Raw genomic sequence first — 21,612 nt, 5'->3', positions numbered from 1 at the left:
AGATGCCAAAGCTCTGTTAGGTTCTGGAAATATCTGTTTTGGTTAATCCTGTTAGGATTAGTCGCCAGCAACTATATTGCCCCAAAAATGATTTGACTTTTCTATGTCATTAGCTTGTGACATCTAGTTAAGCAAGTAGGTTTCCATTACTGTATCCAGGAAGTATTTTGTAACAAATTACTTATATGTACTGTTACCTATTTCTCCACTAATCGTTGCAATTAGTTAGCATGTGTACTGTAGAATTGGAAACCTTTTCATTCAGCCATGAACATCTTGGATGCTTGATTTATGTTTAAGTTTGTTTCTTCTTGATCCAGTTGGGACACCAACTGGTTAACATCCCACTGTATCTCTGGGTTAACATTTTAGGATAAAACCAATTTCTGTGAACTCACTAATTTATGAACTTTAATATTATGGAATAAAAACTTGCACCCGCAGTACAAATTATACCTCCAAAATTCATCTAAGTTAAATCACACATAAAGCAAGCACAGACTTATAAAATACATGGAAAATTCACTTCAACTTATTTTGGGGTAAACTCAAATTCCACAGAATCATAAACTTATGCTCTCCTGTAAAATAAAATAAAAAGGTATACTTGCTTTGCATCAAATGCCTCAAACTATTATCTTTAAAATGACTAGTTTTAGATAAGCTGAACTTTAAAAGTTTATATAAAATTCATCTTAGATCCTTTTTGAGTAAACTCAAGTTCTGTAGAATCATAGAGTTGTGCACTTCAATGTTATAAAATAAAAATACATACTTACAGTATAATAAAAACCCCTAAACATTTGTGTAAGGAATAAGCAACATAGAGCATACCTTAATTTGTAAAATTTGTAGAAAATTCATCTTTAGTCCAAATGGGGTGAACTAAGTTTCTATAGAATCAGCAAATAGTGGGCTTCAACATACTAAAATAAAATATAAACATACTAAAATAAAATATAGCACCTTCTGTACAGGTTATAGCTCTAAACTTTAAATTTATATGATAGGTGCTAATCATATGGTATTGATTAAGCAATACATATACATATAAATGTATATAGAAATACACTCTAGCTATAATGAAACCCAAATAAAACTTGTTAGACCAGTGAAGGCATAGATCCATCCCCTTCCACCAAAACTTAGTACACTTTACTCATATAATAATTCCTAGGATGATATTTACAAAGTCATTCTCATAGGACACCTCTAAGTTATTGTCAAAACAAGATTTCGGCAATACAAAACGGGGTGGCTATCAAGCAAGAAAAGTGGATGGGTTTGGAGACAAGGAATTTTATACAGGTTCAGGCCCTTTCAATGAGAAGTAATACCCTACTCCTATCCGGGGATTGATCCGCCGAGTGTGTTATGCCCCAAGAGACACCCGGACGCCTCCTTATATAGTGAGAGGAGCCCGTATTACAACATACAGCCCATATTCCTAACGGAATAGGCAAGTAAAGATATAATACAATCGTAACCGACTAGGATCCCGGGTATTTCCTTAATACACAAGTTAGGAATTTAACCCGAGCCCTTTAAAGATATTCTATCTACATATGGTACCCCTATACCCAGTCGGATATACATGCCATGTGGGTATGGGGTGTCCATAATCTCCACAGTAGCCCCTGAGACCTTTACAGTCGACGAAATAATCTTCTCTTGGAATCTTCAAGATGATAATCCGAGTGCTTCAACTATTCCTGCCTTGGTCTACCTAGTACTTGAATCAAAGACTGTGAAGGGCTAAAATAAAAAAAAAAATCGGGTGCATCGATTAGATGCACCTAATTAGGTGTAGCCCCCGACTATGTGATTAGTTGTATATTAAACATCCATCCGAGTGAATTTATAACTGAATTACCAAAGCAATGATATAGCTAAGCATATGAGGCACTTGATAAACATTCAGCCGACTGCTTTAGCTTGAGTATGCTCAAAAGGCATAGGTAGATCCGAGTGAAAACACTCTAAAGATCTGTTAATCAACATATATGATTAAAAATCCGAGTAAAACTCTTAAAGGATTTATCAAATGTTGTATAAAAAATGATAAATGGCAAGTATAAATAGCCTAAGCTACGACCCACGCCATTATCAAATGAAGCATATAACATGCCGAGAGAATGACCATTAGTCACCTTAATAAAACCCAAACAACTTTGTAGCCTAAAAAGGCCAACAAAATTAGTATAACACTTTTCTGTTGGGCACCTTTTTATTTGCATCGTAGTAATTCCCAAGAATTATCTAACTGCGTCAAAAAGGATTTTAACGGCACTAGGCTATTCTGTCGTGAGCAATTTTTACCAAAGAAAAAATATACGCCAAAATCCCTAAGGATCACAACTAGCCACGCCGATAATAAAAATGGGCTGAAAATACTAAGAAGGCCCAGGCCCATTAGCATCTTCCGATACCCCAGCGAAAAAACCGCTGAACAAAACGCCGCTTCGTCTTCCCCGCCGAGATCTCCTCCACTCTCCCTATCCTTCGCTATAGTGTAGCAACCACGCCGGCGAAAATTAGGGCTAGCAAATCCACATCAATCCACCTCTCCCGAAGCTTCGTGGGCTTGCGAAAATCATCTGCGCAATTGCCGCTTCAATTTTCCTTTCATTCGCTGCCGCCCTTGCTCCATATCCCATCACCCATCTCGCATCCATGGCGGAGGAGAGAGAAAGCTTTGAGAGTCAATGGGCACCCACCGATGTAACAGAGAACTTGAAGGAAATGGTGGAGCACGGTGTTCTTCCGGCGAAGGAAATCATCGGCTGGCGTCCGGCGTGTGGCGAAGCATTCCCGACCTCGGACATGCATGAGGTCGTGGTATTCTCCCATTTCTTCTATGGTGGTTTTTCTCTCCCAACTTCGAAATTATTCAGGGGGATTCTTGAATTCTACGGGATTAGTTTGCACCATCTCAACCCCAACTCCATTGTTCATATTGCAAACTTCATTCATGCTTGTGAAGCCTTTCTAGGGATTAGGCCGCACTTTGCCCTATTCCGTTGCATCTTCTTCCTGAAGCCCCAACCAAACAAGAGCAAGCAGTGTGTTGTTGGGGGAGCCGGTTTTCAACTGAGGGGCACTTTGAGCCAGAAATATTTTTCCATGCCTTTCAAAACATCCAATAAGGGTTGGCATGCAAATTGGTTTTATATGCAAAATCCTAAGCCAGCGCTTCCCGAGTACTCTTGTCTTCCTCCAACATATCAAGATACATGGAACTCGCTTCCAATAGAAGATGAAGCTGCTCAAGCCCTCACTCTGCTAAATCGCATGCTGAAGCTCAAGGAACAAGGTCTGCATGGGGAGCAAATCACTCGGCACTTTATCAAGAGCTGGCTGGCGCCTATTAAGGAAAGATCCCGTACTGCCTTTGAGTTTGATGGCAAGAGTGATCCCAAACGCGAAGATCCAGAGTCTCTTGAATTTAAGATTATGAAAGACAGGATGTATAAGATTTTCTCATCCGGCATTGTAGTCGATTACTCGCACATACTGCCAATGGTGCCTTATCATGCCTTCAACCCCCTCCTCTGGTAAGTATTGAATCATCTGATCTTTCGCATCTTTTGCAATGCTGGCTGAAAATTTGAAATGTCATCTGTAGGAATTTTCTCTGATGAAGTCTGACCCTCCAACCGCTCAACGCCGCTCTCCTCGCCGACAACCTGGTCAGACTAGTGGGGGTCCAAAAATTCAACCATCTGCTCAATCAAGCAACCCAAAGCCAACGAATCAAACAGGCTCCAGGAAGAGGAAACTGGTCCTAAGCAACGATGAGGGCGATGACGCCGAAAAAGCCGGCAGCAAAGAGGCGGCTGGAAAACAGCCTAAACCAGCTAACCCACCAAAGAAGAAGACATCCAGTCGTCCGATACCCAAAATCAGAAAGTCGTCCAGGTATGAGTCAGCTTATAATCTCTTCTTTATTTTCAAACATGCATCATTCACTATAATGTTGATAGCACATCTTCAATCTTCAGGAAGCCATCGGACATTGATCCATCTGGGAAAGACCCCAATCCAACTAATAAGGAGACTGGTTCTGCTATTGCTGATGAAGCCGGGCCAACTGAAGAAAACCGCCCGACTGGCAGTCAGTCGGCAACCGACAATGTAGAGACCAGAAACGAGCCCCCGACTGGAAACTAGTCGGCTGACATCGAAACCAGTGCTAATCAAGACCCCCCGACTGGGGATCGGCCGGGGAACGATCAAAAGTAAGGATATCCCTAAGACAGAGGAGCAAGCTAGTAGCCCTCCCCTGAATAATACCGATGCTGGTCCAAAAGCCAGCTCATTTGATAAGGTAGAGGGGCCTGCTCGTCCACCGCCAAAAATCATAATAGGTAACAATCCTCCAAGCATATTTGTATTTTGAAAGTGTTCTCCGATTGCTTTATCATTCTCTGTATGCATGTAAAGGCCCAATAATTGGCGACAAAGAAGAAATCCTTTGGATCCGATCGGCTGAAGACTCCCGACCACCTATCTTAGTCAAATGGTGCGATGATGAAATGCAGTCGCAAGGCATAGTTATCAACAAGCAGAAAGAAGACGAGGAAGTAGCCCTGCTAAAAAGGACACTTACTCAAGCTACCCGTCTTGTAAATGTAAGTATCCTGCATATATTTTTACTTATCCAATCGGCAAACCCACTGAAATGAGTAAACTTGTAATGCAGAGAATTCATCTTCGAAACGAAGCAAAAACCACAACCCTTGAGAAACTGGTCCCTCATCTTGGAACTCTGGAAGAAATCAGAGCTCAACTCCATGAAACTAGGTAACTAGCCAGGAAAACTGAACACGATCTCAGGGATCGGATTGTTGAGCTTCAAGATAGCAACTTCGAGTTGACTGGTTCGTCAAAAGGTAACATCTGTCCTTGCTCAATTCATTCTGAGTTGGTGTTTGTACTCAGCTAACCGCCAAGATGTACAATAGTCCAAGCTGCCAAGATCACCGAGCTGGAGAAACGAATCAAAGCTCTCGAAAAGGACAAGGGTGATCTCGCAAAGGAAAGAGACTTGGCCATCAAAGATGTCGAAGGTAATTGCAATCGGAAGTCCAGAAATAGACTTGTCTCCGCATCCTCAATGCTAACACAATTGCTTCATGCAGATCGCAAAATTAAATCACAGGCTCAGTTTGATGTCTTGATTACCAAGATTAAAAAACTTGAAGAGGCTAGAGATGAAGTCGCCAATGCTGCTACACCGCTGATCCAAGCCATGTTCTACAATAACAATGGCCCGAGTACAATCGATGCTGTTGAAGTCTTCGACAAATTGAGAGCTGCTCCGGACACATGTTTCAAGAATATCATGGAGGCTGGAAGCATGGGAGCAACCATGGCTCTAGCGATGACTAAGTCCTTGTATCCGAAGATCGATATTGATGCCATTGATGGCTTTGCAGATGGAACAAGCGAAGAAGATGCCGTTGACATCATTAATGATGCCCAAAAGGCTGCTGACAAAATTGCTGCAGACATTGTAGAGAGATTTCAAGATACCAATCTTGGTCAGACTGGGTCTGATGATGAGAAAACTGAGTCTGGTTGATTCCATATGATGTAATCTTTGATGATGGAGGCTCAATCTGTACAATACTGATAAATTTATGCTGTGCTTGATAATTTAAATTTAGTCGCTGATTTCTTAAACGTTTTTGTCAAACCTTATTGAGCTTAGAACCTGCAAAAGTTGTCAAAAAAATCTAAGTCCTCATTAACTAAGCCAAAAAATCAAACAAGACAATGATAAATCAAGTAAACAAATTGAATTGATAAAAATCATACTCCAGTATTATTATGATAGCCCCCGACTGGTAACTTCAAGAAACAACTTGATGTTGGCAGTCAAAGAGGAAAAAGTATACACAAATAATGTCTAAGCATAAAAACGACGAAGATGCTCGATGTTCTAAGAATTGTCGACATCTGAACCATCTTCACGCTTGAGTCGATAAGAACCTGGCCGAGTAACTTCAGAGATTTTGAACAGTCCTTCCCATAAAGGGGATAACTTATGCCGATCTCGTGTAGATTGAATTTTCCTCAAGACCATGTCTCCGACTAAAAATGCGCGTGATTGAACATTGCGATTGTGGTAGCGTCGTAACCCTTGTAAATACCAAGCCGACTGGATCAAGGCTGCCTCGCGAGCTTCCTCCAGTCGGTTGAGATCATCCACTCGGTCTTCTCCGTAGCGCTCCTCTTTGAAATTGCGAAAGCGCAGGGACTCAAATTCTAGCTCACTTGGCAACATTGCTTCCGCACCATAGACTAAAAAGAACGGCGATTGCCCCGTAGCCCGACTGGGTGTAGTGCGCAGAGACCAAAGTACTGACGGCAACTGATCAACCCACTTGCCGTCGTAGGGACACAGTCGGTCAAAAACTCGTGCTTTGATGCCTTGAAGTACCATACCATTGGCGCGTTCAACTTGCCCATTGCTCATAGGATGTGCTACGGATGCATAACAAATCTTGATACCAAAGTCTTCACAAAAATCCTTAAACACATCGCCAGTAAATTGGGTTCCATTATCCGTAATGATACGATTAGGTACTCCAAATCGGTGAACGATGCTGATGAAGAAATCTCGAGCTTTGTCAGCTGTAATTGTGACGACTGGTTTAGCTTCAATCCACTTGGAGAACTTATCCACAGCTACAAAAAGATGAGTGAAACCACCGGTGACCTTTTTGAAAGGACCAACCATATCAAGCCCCAAAACCGCAAAAGGCCAGGAGGGAGGGATAGTTTGCAACTCCTGAGCTGGTAGATGAATCTGTCTGGCAAAGAACTGACAACCTTCACATGTTCGCACAACTTTCTCAGCATCAGATACCACAGTAGGCCAGAAAAACCCTTGTCGATAAGCTTTGCCAACAATCGTTCGTGCTGCAGCGTGGTTCCCGCAAATGCCAGAATGTATGTCTTGTAACAATTGCCTTCCTTCTTCCAAAGAAACACAACATTGCAAAATTCCTGACGGACTTCTCTTGTACAAATCATCCTCAATCATGAAATAAAGCCTATTGTGTCGAGAGATCCGCTCGGCTTCATATTTGTCTTGAGGTAACTTTTGTTTAGTCAAAAATTTGATGAAGGGCTCTCTCCAGTCGGCGTCAATCATGCTTACTTCTTGGGTACTTGTCATCTCGATTACATCTTTCCTTGGTACTGTCGGCTCATAAAGGTGCTCAACAAAAACATCTGAAGGAGCTGCTTCTCGCTTAGAACCAAAGTTGGCCAGTCTGTCGGCCGCTTCGTTGTCGTGCCGAAGCACATGAGTTAACTCTAGGCCGTCGAACTTGTCTTCCAGCTTACGTACTTCTTGTCGGTATGCAGCCATATTATCATCAAGACATGACCATTCTTTCATAACTTGATTGACAACAAACTGGGAATCACCGCGAACTATCAGACGCCAAATCCCTAGAGATAATGCAATCCTTAGTCCATGAAGAAGCGCTTCATACTTCGCCACATTGTGTGATGCAGAGAAGTGTATCCACAGTACATAACTTAATCTTTCTCCAGTCGGGGAAATCAGAACGACCCCTACTCCAGTGCCTAAAGGCCTCTTCGACCTGTCAAAGTGCATAGTCCAATACTCGAGCTTCTCCGCAGGCGTGTCTTCTTGACACTCCGTCCACTTGGCAACGAAATACGCTAAAGCTTGGGACTTGATGGAAGTACATGGCTTGAAGGATAGATCCAGAGACATCAACTCCAAAGCCCATTTTGCAATCCGCCCATTTGCCTCGCAATTATGAAGTATATCTCCGAGTGGAAACGATATGACCACCGTGACCGAGTGACTTTGAAAATAATGGGATAATTTCCTAACGGTAATTAAAACACCATATAACAACTTTTGTACATGAGGATATCTTGTCGTGGAGTCGGCCAAAACCTCGCTAATGAAGTAAATCGGTCGTTGAACCTTTTGGACGTGGCCATCCTCCTCTCGCTCGACGACCATGACCGTGCTCACAACTTGAGATGTCGCCGACACATATAATAACAACGTCTCTTGCGGATGTGGTGATGCTAGGACCGGCGGAGTTGTGAGAAGTTTCTTGAAATCTTCAAAGGCTTGCTGGGCCTCGGGTCCCCACTGGAAATTGTCGGTCTTCTTCAAAAGCTTGAAAAAGGGCATCCCCCGCTCGCCGAGTCGTGAGACAAACCGGCTGAGCGCCGCCATACATCCAGTCGGTTTCTGAAAATCTTTCTGAGAACTTGGCGGTTTCATGTTAAGGATGGCATTTATTTTCTCCGGGTTGGCTTGTAAACCCCTACGGGATACCATAAAGCCAAGCAGCTTCCCTGACAGTACTCCGAAGGTGCACTTTTCAAGATTCAACTTTATCCCGAAGAAACGGATGCTAGCAAAGGTCTCTTCTAGATCGGCGATCAGATCATCCTTCTGCTTGGTCTTGACAACTACATCATCAACATAAGCTTCAACATTGCGACCAATCTGAGTTGAAAAACATCTATGGATCATGCGTTGATAGGTTGCTCCCGCGTTCTTTAATCAAAAGGGCATGGTGATGTAGCAATAGGCCCCAAAAGGTGTGATAAACGAGGTCTTCAAGCAGTCGGATTCCTTTAGGTTGATCTGATGATAACCCGAGTAGCAATCCAAAAAGCTGAGTAACTCGCAGCCAACCGTTGAGTCAACTACCTGGTCAATGCGAGGCAACCCAAAGGGATCTTTAGGACAATATTTGTTGAGGTCGGTGTAATCAACACATATATGCCATTGTCATGTCTTCTTCCAAACCAAAATTGGGTTTGCCAGCCAGTCACGGTGTAAATCTTCCTTGATGAAGCCTTCCTGTCTTGTGTGAAACGACGGAGTCGTTGCTTGATGGGTTTAGCATCTTCTTTAACATTTAAGAAGTGCTCAATCACCTATCTAGGAATACCAGGCATATCAGATGGTTTCCACGCAAAAGTATCTTTATTAGCTTGAAGAAAGGTGATGAGCGCGCTTTCCTATTTACAATCTAACTCAGCGCCTATTACAGCAGTTTTGGAAGGATCAGAGGGATCAAGGGGAAATTTCTTGGTCTTGGCGTCGCTTTCTCCGGTCTTTGATATCTTGGGTGCAGGCACTTCTCCTTCGGTTGCAGTTGATGCAGTCAGTTGGATCTCATCCCGAACAAGTGTAATCTCATGCGTCTGGGCCATCTCACAGCTTTCCTTGTCGCAGGTGACGGCTTGCTTGATGTTGCTCCGCAAAGATATGACTCCTCGGGGTCTTGGCATCTTCATCATCATGTAGGTATAGTGTGGGACTGCTATGAATTTGGCTAACGCCGGGCGTCCAAGTATAGCGTGATAAGTCGTCTTGAAATCAGCAACTTCGAAGCATATATTCTCTGTACGAAAGTTCTCCCGAGTGCCGAAGGTGACCAGCAGAGTGATCTGGCCGAGTGGAGTAGAAGACAGCCCGGGGATGACTCCGTGAAAGGGCGCACTACTCGGCTTCAGCTCAGTACGAGGGATTTGTATATCGTCCAGAGTCTTGGCGAAAAGAATATTGAGTGCACTGCCACCATCAATGAGGGATCGTCGGAGCTTGACGTTGCGAACCACTGGGTCTAGTACCAGGGGGTACCGCCCCGGGTGGACCACTCGGTCAGGATGATCCGAGCGGTCAAACTTGATTGCTGTCTCTGACCACCGAAGATATTGGGGCGTATCGGGCTGGACGGCATTGATCTCCCTTTCAATTAGCTTTTGCTTCCGCTTGGACTCGTAAGCTTGGGGTCCACCGAAAGTATGGTTGAATTCCTTGCGAGAGTCTTGGAAACCAGTCGGTCCGTCATCTTCGTCATCCTTCTTTTTTGAAGTGCTTTGTTCTCCATCAGTCGGCTTCCGTGCTTTCTTGGCGTATTGCTCTGCGAACTGCTGATAGATGAAGCAATCTTTGGCCGCATGATTTGAATTCGGGTGATGTGAGCACTGAGCATTCATGATCTTGTCGAAAGTATTGATGCGCGATCTCTATCGAGAAAAAGGTGCTGTAGTTGCCACAAGGTCCTCGGGCTTACGCTTGCGATCCTTATGGTTGGTACTTCCGCTCCCCCCTATTGCTGGCGCATCTTTCTTGGGCTTCCAATCGCTTCCCGACTGCTTGGACGCGGTGACGGCATCATCGGCTTTGGCGTACTCATTGGCTTTTTCAAACATCTGCTTGAATGTCCTGGAGGCTTGCGTCCGAATTTGCCGACTAAGAGTTCATGACGAACACCCTTAGTGAAATCGGCTATGATGACGTCGTCGGTAATGTCAGAGATCTTATTGCGTTGCTCAGAAAAGCGTTGGATATAATCTCGAAGGGATTCACCGGGCATCTGGATCACGTTGTAGATGTCGCACTGGGTGCCAGGACTTTCGAAGGTGCCTTGAAAGTTGGCGATGAAGTGTTCGCGAAGCTCTGCCCAAGATCCAATCGTACCACAGGGTAACCTGAGAAGCCAGGATCGAGCAGAATCCGCTAAAGCCACTGACAGGTAATTTGCCATGGCCTTGCTATCTCCTCCTGCTGCACGAATTGCGAGACCGTAGACGGTGAGCCAAGACTCAGGATTTGTTTTGCCGTCATACTTCACGATCCCAGTCGGCTTGAAGCCGGCCGGCCAGTCCACTCGACGCAGGTCACTTGTGAAAGCTGCAACTCCATCTTCATCGTCGTCGTAGCAATCTGGTGAACAGTGTGGAATATAGCCTCTTTCTGTGCGACGCCGGTTGAGTGTCTCGCGAAGATCGACGGGCTGCCTGCGACGTGGAGAGCGAGGCTGTTCAGCTCGGCGCTCCCTATGTCTGTCGGCAGGCGAGTGAACAGATCGTTCAACATGATCCATTCACCTACGATTGGACCCTGAGAAGGCAACGCTGAAGCTTGGTTGATGATAATCTTGAGATCGAAGAGGTGGAACTCGGCTGCCAGTCGGCGTGTGGATGCTTGCGGAGTTAACTGGGACCGAGGCGGCGATCATGGTCTTTGTCTGGTTTAAGATGTTGACGACGTGGTTGGGCGTGTCTTCCTGAAGTAGAGTATCTAGAAGGGTGATCGCTGCTACCGCGTTCTGCTGTGGGGTGCGAAAAACCGCTGTCCCCTCAACGTCTTGTTGTCCGATGAGTTCGCGTGCTCGCCGTCCAGCCTCCAAGGCGCGTTGTCGCCAGTCCTCAGCCTCCTTCGCAGCCCGCTCGCGTTCCTGCTGCTCACGCTGCAGCCGGTCTCGCTCTTGTGCTTATCACTCCTCTTCTAGTCGGCGACGCTCGGCTTCCTGTCATGTGCGTTGTTCTTCTGCTTCACGGGCTTGACGCTGCTCCACTGTCTCGTTATCAGCCATGAAAACACCGAAAAAGAGAGGCGTATAATTGTCTTCATAGGCTTCGTCAAAGTCGTCGAGGTTGCTGAAGTCGTAGTTGTAGCCGAAGTCGTCGTAGTCGAGGATCTCCGTTGGCCGTGAGTCGACACCAGGAGAGCTGAGGTAGCCATCCAATTCTTCCGTTGAAACCGTCCCGAGAGGCTGAAGTATGACACCGACTTCCCTGAAGCTAGATTGGATCGGAGCCGAGGCCGGATCCCATCTAGACCTACGGGGAGAGGACATCCTTGTGGTGAAGACCGCAGCCAAATCATCGGGGAGCTTCATCAGGATCGATCGATTGGCCCCATCATCTTGATTAGGTCATGTTGGAGTAGATGAGATCACGTTTGAGTGGTTTGAAGCCAACTCGGATCAGATGATCTTGGAGTAGATCTCGGCCGAGTTCGGGAGACCGAACGGGGCGGAGACCTCGTCTCTTCCTGACTAGTTTGAATCAGAGTCAAGGAGAGAGATCCTGCCGAAGTTGTCGGTGATGAAGTCGAGGCTGCTGAACCGGAACGCCTGCCCGAGAGGGAAGACGAAGTCATCGATGCCGGAGACGAATCCCATCGCACTAATCAGCGAGAAGCTTGACGCAACCCCTACCTGGCGCACCAACTGTCGAAACAAGATTTCGGCAATACGAAAAGGGGTGGCTATCAAGCAGGAAAAGTGGATGGGTTTGGAGACAATGAATTTTATATAGGTTTAGGCCCTCTCAATGAGAAGTAATACCCTACTCATGTCCGGGGATTGATCCGCCGAGTTTGTTATTGATCGTATGATCTGGGAGAAAAGTTATGCCCCAAGAGGCACCCGGACCCCTCCTTATATAGTGTAAGGAGTCCGTATTACAGCATACAGCCCATATTCCTAATGGAATAGGCAAGTAAAGATAGAATACAATCATAACCGACTAGGATCCCGGATATTTCCTTAATACACAAGTTAGGAATTTAACCCGAGCCCTTTAAAGATATTCTATCTACATATGGTACCTCTGTACCCAGTCGGATATACATGCCATGTGGGTATGGGGTATCCATAATCTCCACAGTTATAAAATGTGAACCAAGATAATGAAAGCCCTAAACTTGTAAAATAAAAGTGAAATATTTAACAAAATTATTCATTATACTCAACTTAATTAAGAGGTAACATGTTCTGAACATGCAACTCTAACGTCATGCACATATAGAATACTATACACCTAGAACACGTTATAACTCCAAAAATTGTGAAACCAAAAGTGTTAGTCTTAGAAAACACATCCCTACATATCTGTGGAGTCAAAGTTAGTAAGAATCACTTCATAAAAATATTTTATAACACTACCTAGGTAAATACTATCCTATACCGAGCAAACTTCTAAAATTCATAACTCACAAATAAAAAGAGATAAAATAGAAATTCTTGCACCTAAATTCATATTAGACCGGTACCTATTCACTGTGCACAAATCATGCATTTTAGAGCATTTTGAATTTTTCGCATATTTCAATGTTTAATTGCATAATGTGTACTTTATATAGATGATTGCTTAAACGATGAAGAAGTGATTTTGGTGCTGACTTTTTCTAGTTAAAAGGCAAGTCCCACCTCCCTCTCTCTTTGATCACTTTGAACCTATGTTTTGGAGGTTATTGAAAATGTTTGCAAATCTTACATGTCGATTGTACACTAATACATTAAAATTTTGTTAAACTTGTTAGACAAACTCCTATTATTTGCATTATCACCTTAATCCCGCATATATCCATATCCCTCATTCCTAACCTTAGGAATCATATCCTGTTACTACTTGGAATATGAGTTACACTAGTTTACTATATTGCTTAGCCAAGCTTAGAATGGTTTTACTTATCACTTGGGCTCATATTAACATGAAAAATGATTTTATTAAGATTCTGGACAGAGATGAATAAATCAAGTATTTGACAAATAAAATGATGGAAAACATGGATTTTAGGTTTGGGCCTCAAGTGGTGCACATGTGGTGATTAGTTATGTACCGATAGAGGGAGAGTGCGTCCAAACCGACCTAAGGACTTCACTCAATGTCAGTTCATTTCGTATACAATACAACCACATGTGCTAGTATGGGATAGCCCAAGCTTAGTAAATTATTTATGGTTTAGACTTACATTCTGGTAGGCCGGTGTCTATGAGTTCGAATAATTTAGAGGAGCTTCCTATTTACCCCGATGTGGTAGTTTTGGTGACTAAGCATGTCCAATACAATGGTATTGTGCCACGTGGTGGGTTCCCATTGTGTCTGCCACCACGACGTTAAGTTTAAGGCGTGGGCCCGTCACTTAACGGTTTTAGGTCATATTTCCAGTATGACTAGGATGGAGGAACACATATCGTGCTGGTGTAAGGTTAAATCATGAATTTTGGAAAAGCTTTGTTGTGGGTAATAAATCGGGTACTTATGTATCGCGTGCCATGCTTTTGCATGATTATTATTTCGCATCATGTGGGTAAAGTGTACAAACTCTGCAGAGTAAAAACTAATCGATTAGCCGTGCTCGCGGTCATGAGCGGCGTGTGGATATGTATTGAGTATAGACTTGTGTTTATTCTTCTAAATGCTGAAATTTACCTTCAAATTGTGATGAGATTTGATAATGATCTCCTTGCTGCCATGGATGGCAATGAGGTGCATATTTATACATAATGCCTACTTTGATGCCCGTATGCTAAGTACTAGCTTGCTGAAATTTATTTGAAAGTAAATTTGATTTGAAAGTGTTTTATGCAAGTAAAACTTGCTTTATGCTAAAAAGAACCATATTATGCCTTCCTTGATTATATGTCTTGCAAGTAGGGTGTTAGGCTTATCTTGGTGCTTGCCAGTACATTATTTAATAATGTACTGACTCTTGCTATTGGATTAACTATTTGCTTATAGGTGTTAGACTTAGTCTTTTGAGTGATGCGGGTAATCGTCTGCTTCTGCTAGGGCTTGAACTTAATGGGGTAAACCCCTAGTCGGTGTGCTTGAGGATTGGGTAGTCAAGCTTCCGCTGTTCTATATATTTATTTGGCCGGTTGGCCCATGTATCTCTAAAGTAGTTGTAAATTTTAATTGCTTTCATCTTATTGTGTTTGCTATGTATGTCCATGCTTAAGATGAAAGTGTGAATCTAGTGCATATCCTGGAACTAGATTCACATGAGTATGAGTTAAGAATATTTGAGATGTTGTAGATCTTTAGCCATTTTTGTCAAGTCTCCTGAATGTGTAACATATCTGGTCATCGCCTTCAAGTGGTTTGACGGGCACATCTCAGGCTAAAGTTGATTGGCAGGCTAAAGGCCCAGCAATGTCTCCAATATTCTCCTCTCGAGGCGTCGGATGTTTCATTATGTTTGTTTGATGACTTGAATTATTCACTTCATCCCTCAACTATAATGAAAGGTCCGGAGAGCCTGCGACACGAGGCATCGGCGTTTGGGAGTTGTGGAGATCGCTAGTGCTGATGCTGTGTCTTCGGGAGTAGGAGCTTTGCTATGCGAGAGAACATAATAGATAATATCAGGCATGCCAAGCTGTTGGGCATTATATCTGTTGGGAATCTCTCCTCTCTGAATGTTTAAGTACTAATCACTAGCACTAACATAAACACTTGTATTTACTCGGTGGACACAAACACACAAGAACTGAACAAAACACACAGGCTTTTGGTTGATGTGGCCACTAGCTCACATCGTTTTCTTGTTTATATAGACTCAGTACATACAAAGAGATTACAATGGCCAAACCCACTCAGCCACAACTCACGCCATGCACACAGACGTGGGATGCCCATGCACTAAGTAACTAACTAATCCTACTTATTTGCCAAGAAATCCCAATACATGATTACCACTAATCGCAGCATATGCGGCTAATCACTAGCAACAACTAAATCTCATGTACAGCTAGGACCGATTCACTCGGCTCATACTGACCTTGTCTTGCTTGCAATTCGGCTACTTCTCGCAGCACTCCACATGCAGTTGAGCTTGGTCTTCATGAACGTTGTTTGCTCCATTCTCGCACCACCGCATCGCACGGCACGTCGGCATCTCGCCAATGAGCTGGAGCCAAACTAAATATGCAGTGACATATACTACATGTAAACAAAATAGAACCATGCATATATTCTAATTAATGACAAGATTAAACTCTATCAATATCTATACAGTATATATACCAGGATTGGGGCCCTCGTTTGGGCTGGGCCCTTGGCCGTCGCCCTTATGGCCCTGCTCTAGAGATGGCACTGCGTCCACACCTTCACCAAATTCGGCAAGCAGCGGAGCTCCCTCCTCGCCGTCAACCCGAGACAGCCACCTCTCCATCTCCGTCGTCGTCATCTCCTCGCTGCCTGAAGACCCCAAAACGTCGCTCCCATCACCATTGTCTCCCTCCGGCCGTTGTTCCTGCCAAGACGAACTGCTGCCCATCATCGTCGTCAAGTCCGCAGCACCGAGTCCTTTGTCATCCACCTCCTCGTCAAGCCCGAAGATCACCAGAGCCGCCTTCTCGCCGTCAATCCAAAGCATCGTCGCTATCTTGAGCTCACTGCCATCAAAACCTCGTCGCCAATCCCTCTGTCTCCGCTTCGTCGTCATCTTCATGGTGAGGATCCGCTTTCTAATCTCTCCCTCCTATTGTCCTCATCTTACTACGCTGTCGTGCCACTGTGTGTCGGTGACCTCCGGTCCCGTGCTGCCGATGTCGGTTGTCGTCTTCCTCCAGTGTACATTCACGTGTTTGTGCACGTGGTTTTACGCATAATTGTATAGTTGCAAAAATAATTTAACAATACGAAAATATCCACTTAAACAGAATATAACTTCGGATGTTCACTTCTTGGCCATACATACTCTAAATTGACATGTTCAAGTCTTTAATTTCAAGTTAAATCATGACGCACATATTTAGGTGCTTTTTATGTAATGTTTAGGTCCTTTACTTAGTGTTTTAGTCTTGTTTTGTTTAAGTCACTTTGATCCTACAACTGATAAGATGCATAAATTGAAGATCAAATAGTCGATGGGCCAATAAGCCGATATAGCAATGCTAGCTGATGCCGATACCATCCGATGTTGATAGGGTTTTGAACAATCGGCTATATGTCGTTGGACTCATTCAGATTACAATAGTTTCATGAGATTTTTGAAGGAATACTATTGATAGATTTTTTTTTTCCTTTTCCTACCATTCAGACCACAAAAACCAATCAAAGGAAAATCGCAGGAAGATTTCCTACACTGTTAATTCCATGGGAAAAGCACGGGGAAGAATCAATCCACTCCGACCCTTTTTTTGGTTTTCTTCGCGTTGGAACGAGGCAATCAAACACTATCAGTGAAGAACGGACTGAACTGGAGGTGCTTGCGTCAACGAATGAACTGACCTGAAGAACTTGAAAAACATGTGGAGGAGGCATCGAGGAGACTGGACGGCGCAGTCAGCGACGTCGAGGAGGCCGCGCGTGGAGGTCGACGGTGATGGGATTGAGGCTGGCGTCCGGCGTGGAGTGGATGTCGTGCTGGAGGTTGACGGCAGCGAGCTTGGCGCCGGAGTCAGAAAGGAGGAGAAAAAGGTTGTGTGGTGCTAAGGAAGCTGGGCAGCACTGTCATCGGCATCGAGGAGGCTGCGCCGCGAAGGCCGGTGGTGATGGGGATTGAAGCCAACGTCCAGCCTATAGTCGGAGTTGAGGGGAGGAAGCTAGGTGGCGCAGCCAAAGCGTTGTGGCCTGCTGTTGTTCGGCTCGTAAAGAAAACAACGGGAAAAGATGGGTGTCGGGGTTATCCGGATTATATTCATATTGTTCTATCTAGTTCTACTTGGACAAGGAAACACCTATGGGTATAAATAGAACACTAGAAGGAGAGGGAACATTCCACAAGACCAAGATCAACATAGACCAATACACAAGCCAACACACGCCAAGGCAAGCCACCGGATATCGATATTAGAGATAAGTCTAGACAAACCCAATATGATGTCTACGGAGGCCAACAAGAGGGATCTAGCACTATGTCTAATCTCGCCAAGTGCAGACTCGAGGAGGAAGACTACCCTGTAGTCGACTACGTGTTGGTTATCCATGCCGCCAAGTCGACGATAGCTAGATGGGTTATTCCAAATATTTTACTAGTATGATTATGACGAATAAGAGCAACACTGGATTCGGCCAACAGGAGTAGGGCTATTACCTGCTAGATAAGGGGTCCGAACCTGTATAAAAATTCTTGTCTCCATCTCTTTTATCTCAATCTGGCATATACCCTGGTACCAACAATCCCCATACTATGCAAAATACTGTAGTCGCGATATCGAACGTCGACGAAGAGTTTGTGCATTACTGTTTTTTCGGCTCGTCAAGAAAACAACGGGAAAAGAAGAGTTTATGCATTACTATTTTTATAGTTCGGCTCGGTGAGTTAGTGATATTTTCCACACTCATATTCCATTGTTTTCAATCCTCTGTTTTACCTATAAATTTTTTTCCTATTTTTATGATTTTTCTATCTTATGTTTTTTCTAGATTATTTTTGAAAACTTATGTGCCAAACTAATTTAATGATCTGGTGTGCTTTGGTCCCATATTTTCAGCTATATTAGATAGACCTATCATATAACATAAGCATATTCCACTCAATATGGTGAGCTACTTTAGTGATTTGGTGAAGGAATTTTATGATTCTTAATTGTTGCAATAAATGATTCAGTAATAAATTTGTTTTTTCATTGCAGACAAGAAGATCCGTTATTACAAGTGGTGGTGTGTTCACGCTCCTCATTATATGTTATGAGTGGTGGCGGGGATACATATTATGAAAAAAATATATCTCTTAATATTATTGCAAATAATTTTGATAACTACTTCTCCATAACCATCCTTCGGAGCTTTAAGATCCTCAGTATTGACAATGGTTGAGAAAACAATCTCCCATATCATGGCGGTTTGTAATTTTATAGCAATATTTTAAATATAATTTTTCCAAATTCATAAACTATATAAAATTACAAAACTAATAGTTAAATAATTTTAAAGCAGAAAAATAAATAATAAGACTACAAGATTGATAAGGAATATATAGATATAAGTGTTTATTGTAATCTCTCTCTATCTTTCCGTATGTTATGAACAACATTTTTTTTAATAGTTATATTATTTAGCTTACAAAAAAGATAATTATTTACCGCTTAGCACAAAACTTAAAGGAAGTAACGATAATTTTAGTAATAACATCAAATTATAAATAGGGTAACAAAAGAAGAAAAGCTTAGAGAAATTTTTACTAAAGTAACATTCGTTGAAAAAAGATTATTTGCAACTATAAGTAGTAAGAATATACCAACTATTTACAAATAAGTTGATGTCCAACAATATCATTGTCAACAATAACTGGTTTACTCATAAAATCTTACTTAATCTCTCAAAATATTAGACTGTTTATCTTTTTTAGTTTTGTATCAGCAGAATCACTGTATATTTTTGTTATTTATATTATTTAAAACATTTTGTTAAGAAAATCTAAATGCATTTAAAATAAAAAATTAATAATAGAGGGTTTCTTTTTATAAATCATATAGTTTCTTTAATATATTTTTTAAATATGCGTGATTTTATTATTTATTCTTTATACTTAATTTAAAATAATTTTTATTTTACATCAATAATAAACAACACACTAACCATCATCTCTCATATTTCAAAAGCGTTTAATAGCATTTTATATCTTAATGATATTTTAGGATTATATATTGTCATTGTAATGCATAATTTTTTGGTGTTGTTGCTGCAATTATCGCTAAATATATTCTTCTCATTTTCTCTTATTTCATAATTTTGTCAGACTCTTATTCCTTTGTCTTTCCTAATCAATTTTGAATATTCTTTGATTAGTCATTTTTACCTAGCAAGAGAGGGGTTTAAATTTATTTTGTTGATTGGCAAGAAAGGACTAGAAAGGGAGGGTCTTATATAGTTATGCTTATCTGTTGGATTTGGCTGATACAGCTTATGTTGATGGGATGCCATTTGGCAGTTTCATAAACGCGTAGTTAGGGATGCTTCTCTCCTCAACCTCAAAACCACATGATACCCTCAACCTCCTCGGTACGGCCTTGTGGGGAGGACGTAAATATATACGTTTGATGAAGCCCGCGTAAGCAGGGTATGCCCATATCAATTCAAGAGTATTCATATGTATACCAAATAATTTTGAAAACATAGGTATAACCTATGTGTATTTAAAAAAATTAAAAAGAGGCCTCAAACAGGCCAAGAAACAAGCATGCCAATCTTCATGGGGAAAAATTCATCTAAGGTCCCTTAACTTGTCAACGAATCCGATTTTCGTCCTTCAACCGGAAAACCAGATATAATGGGTCCCTCAACTGTTAAAATCGGTGCAAAATAAGTCCTAAGGCGGTTTTAACGGCGGTTTCAGCTAACGTGGCACCTACGTGGCTAATTTAACTTGGTCTTCATCTAACGTGGCACTTACGTGGCAATTTGATTTGGAAAATAATAAAAACCGTGGGCCCGCATACCAGTTACACAAAAATATTTTAAAAATGGTGGGGCCCACGTGGACCTAGGGATGGCAACGGGGCGGGGCGGGGCCGGGTTGGGCTGGAACGGCCCCACACCTGACCCCCGACTTCATCCCCCGCCCCCGGCCCCGATTGGAGATGCGGGGACAAATCTGGCCCCGTCCCCGATCCCTCCGGAGCCCCGCATTGGGTAGCATCTCCATCCAATCAACACAAAAATTATAAGACAATCATCAATTCGGCAAGAACAAATATTGTACATAATTAACACCATAAAAAATAAATAGCATCAAAAAATTCAGAAAGAAGCCAAGAACACATTGATCCATCATTCGATCCATGCGCACCTGTCCCCTCGCTGCTCACCGGACGCCGCGTCAGTCCCCTCGCCGGCTGCCACGCCTGTGCGCCACACCCTCGCCGACCGGCGTGCCCTCGCCACTCGACGGTGCCCTCACCGCGCCCGTGCGCCTGTGCTTCGTCGCCTCGTCGGCAGACCTGAGGGAGAGCCGGAGAGGGATATTGGAGAGGACAGGACTCGGAAGGCTGGAGGGGAGGGGAGAGGGCGACCGGTGCCGGCGAGATCCAGAGAAGTGCGCCGTGTGCTCGTGTGCCCTTGCCCCTAGCGCCGCCTCCGCCTGTGGGTGATGCGTACGGGAGCCGGGAGGGGAGTTGGGAAGACACTGGTGAGGATAAGGCTAGGGTTCCTTTTCATTTTATCTCTATTTTATTGGGTTGGGCTCTTTTGGGCCTCCTATGAGCTACATTTAAAGGGTTAATATACACCCCCCGGGGCCTCGCGGGTCACTCGCGGGTGAACTGTCTCCCCCGTCCCCTCCCCGCAAAAATGCGGAGCCCCGCCCCTGCCTCCCCCGCGGGTCAGAAACTTAACCCACCCTCGCCCTCGTAGGGTCGGGTCCCCGCAGGTGACTCGGCCCCGTGGGGGAAATTGCCATCCCTACATGGACCCCACATGTCATTCTCACCCCCTCCTTTCTTCCTCCTCTCTCCCATTTCCCCATGGGAGAGGGCGCGGAGAGCTCGTGAGAGTTGGGGAAAAGGTGAAGGGGAGAACGGGGAAGCTTTTTATAGAGCGGGGAGGCGGCGAGGAGGTCGGGATGAGGTAACAACGACCAGCGGAGTGGGGCATCGACGTGGGGTAGTGGTGGCTCGAGTTGGCGACAGTTTTTGCGGGAGAGTGGGGGAAGAGGGGCGAGAGATGTAGATGAGTGGAGGGGACTCGGTGCTATGTGATTTGGACGAGGATGTGGGCGGCAGCGCGCGTGAAGGGCATTGACGTGGGCGTCGACCATGTGACGGGGTGACGGGAGGTAGAAGAAGAAGCTGACAGGTGGGGCCCACAGCGAGATTGCTATTTGGCTATCAGTCACGCGCAGTGAGGGGGCGGCGGACGCGCCACGTGGGAGGAGGAGGGAGGAGCGGGTTTTCCGATTTTTTCTGGTTTTTTTTGGGTTTTTTTTCCTTTTTTTCCAATTTCTCTTCTGTTCTGGTTTTTTTTTAAGATGTATGAATACAAAGTTTGTATTAGTACGTATAGAAAGTTTGTATACGTGATGTATTTTCTAGTTTTTTTTATTATGTATGTATATAAATACATACATACATA

This window comes from Oryza sativa, chromosome 1 (genome assembly GCF_034140825.1).
Source record: "Oryza sativa Japonica Group chromosome 1, ASM3414082v1".
NCBI classification, from domain to species: Eukaryota; Viridiplantae; Streptophyta; class Magnoliopsida; order Poales; family Poaceae; genus Oryza; species Oryza sativa.
The sequence above is the reverse complement of the archived record's forward strand: the minus strand, read 5'-3'. Positions refer to the sequence as shown.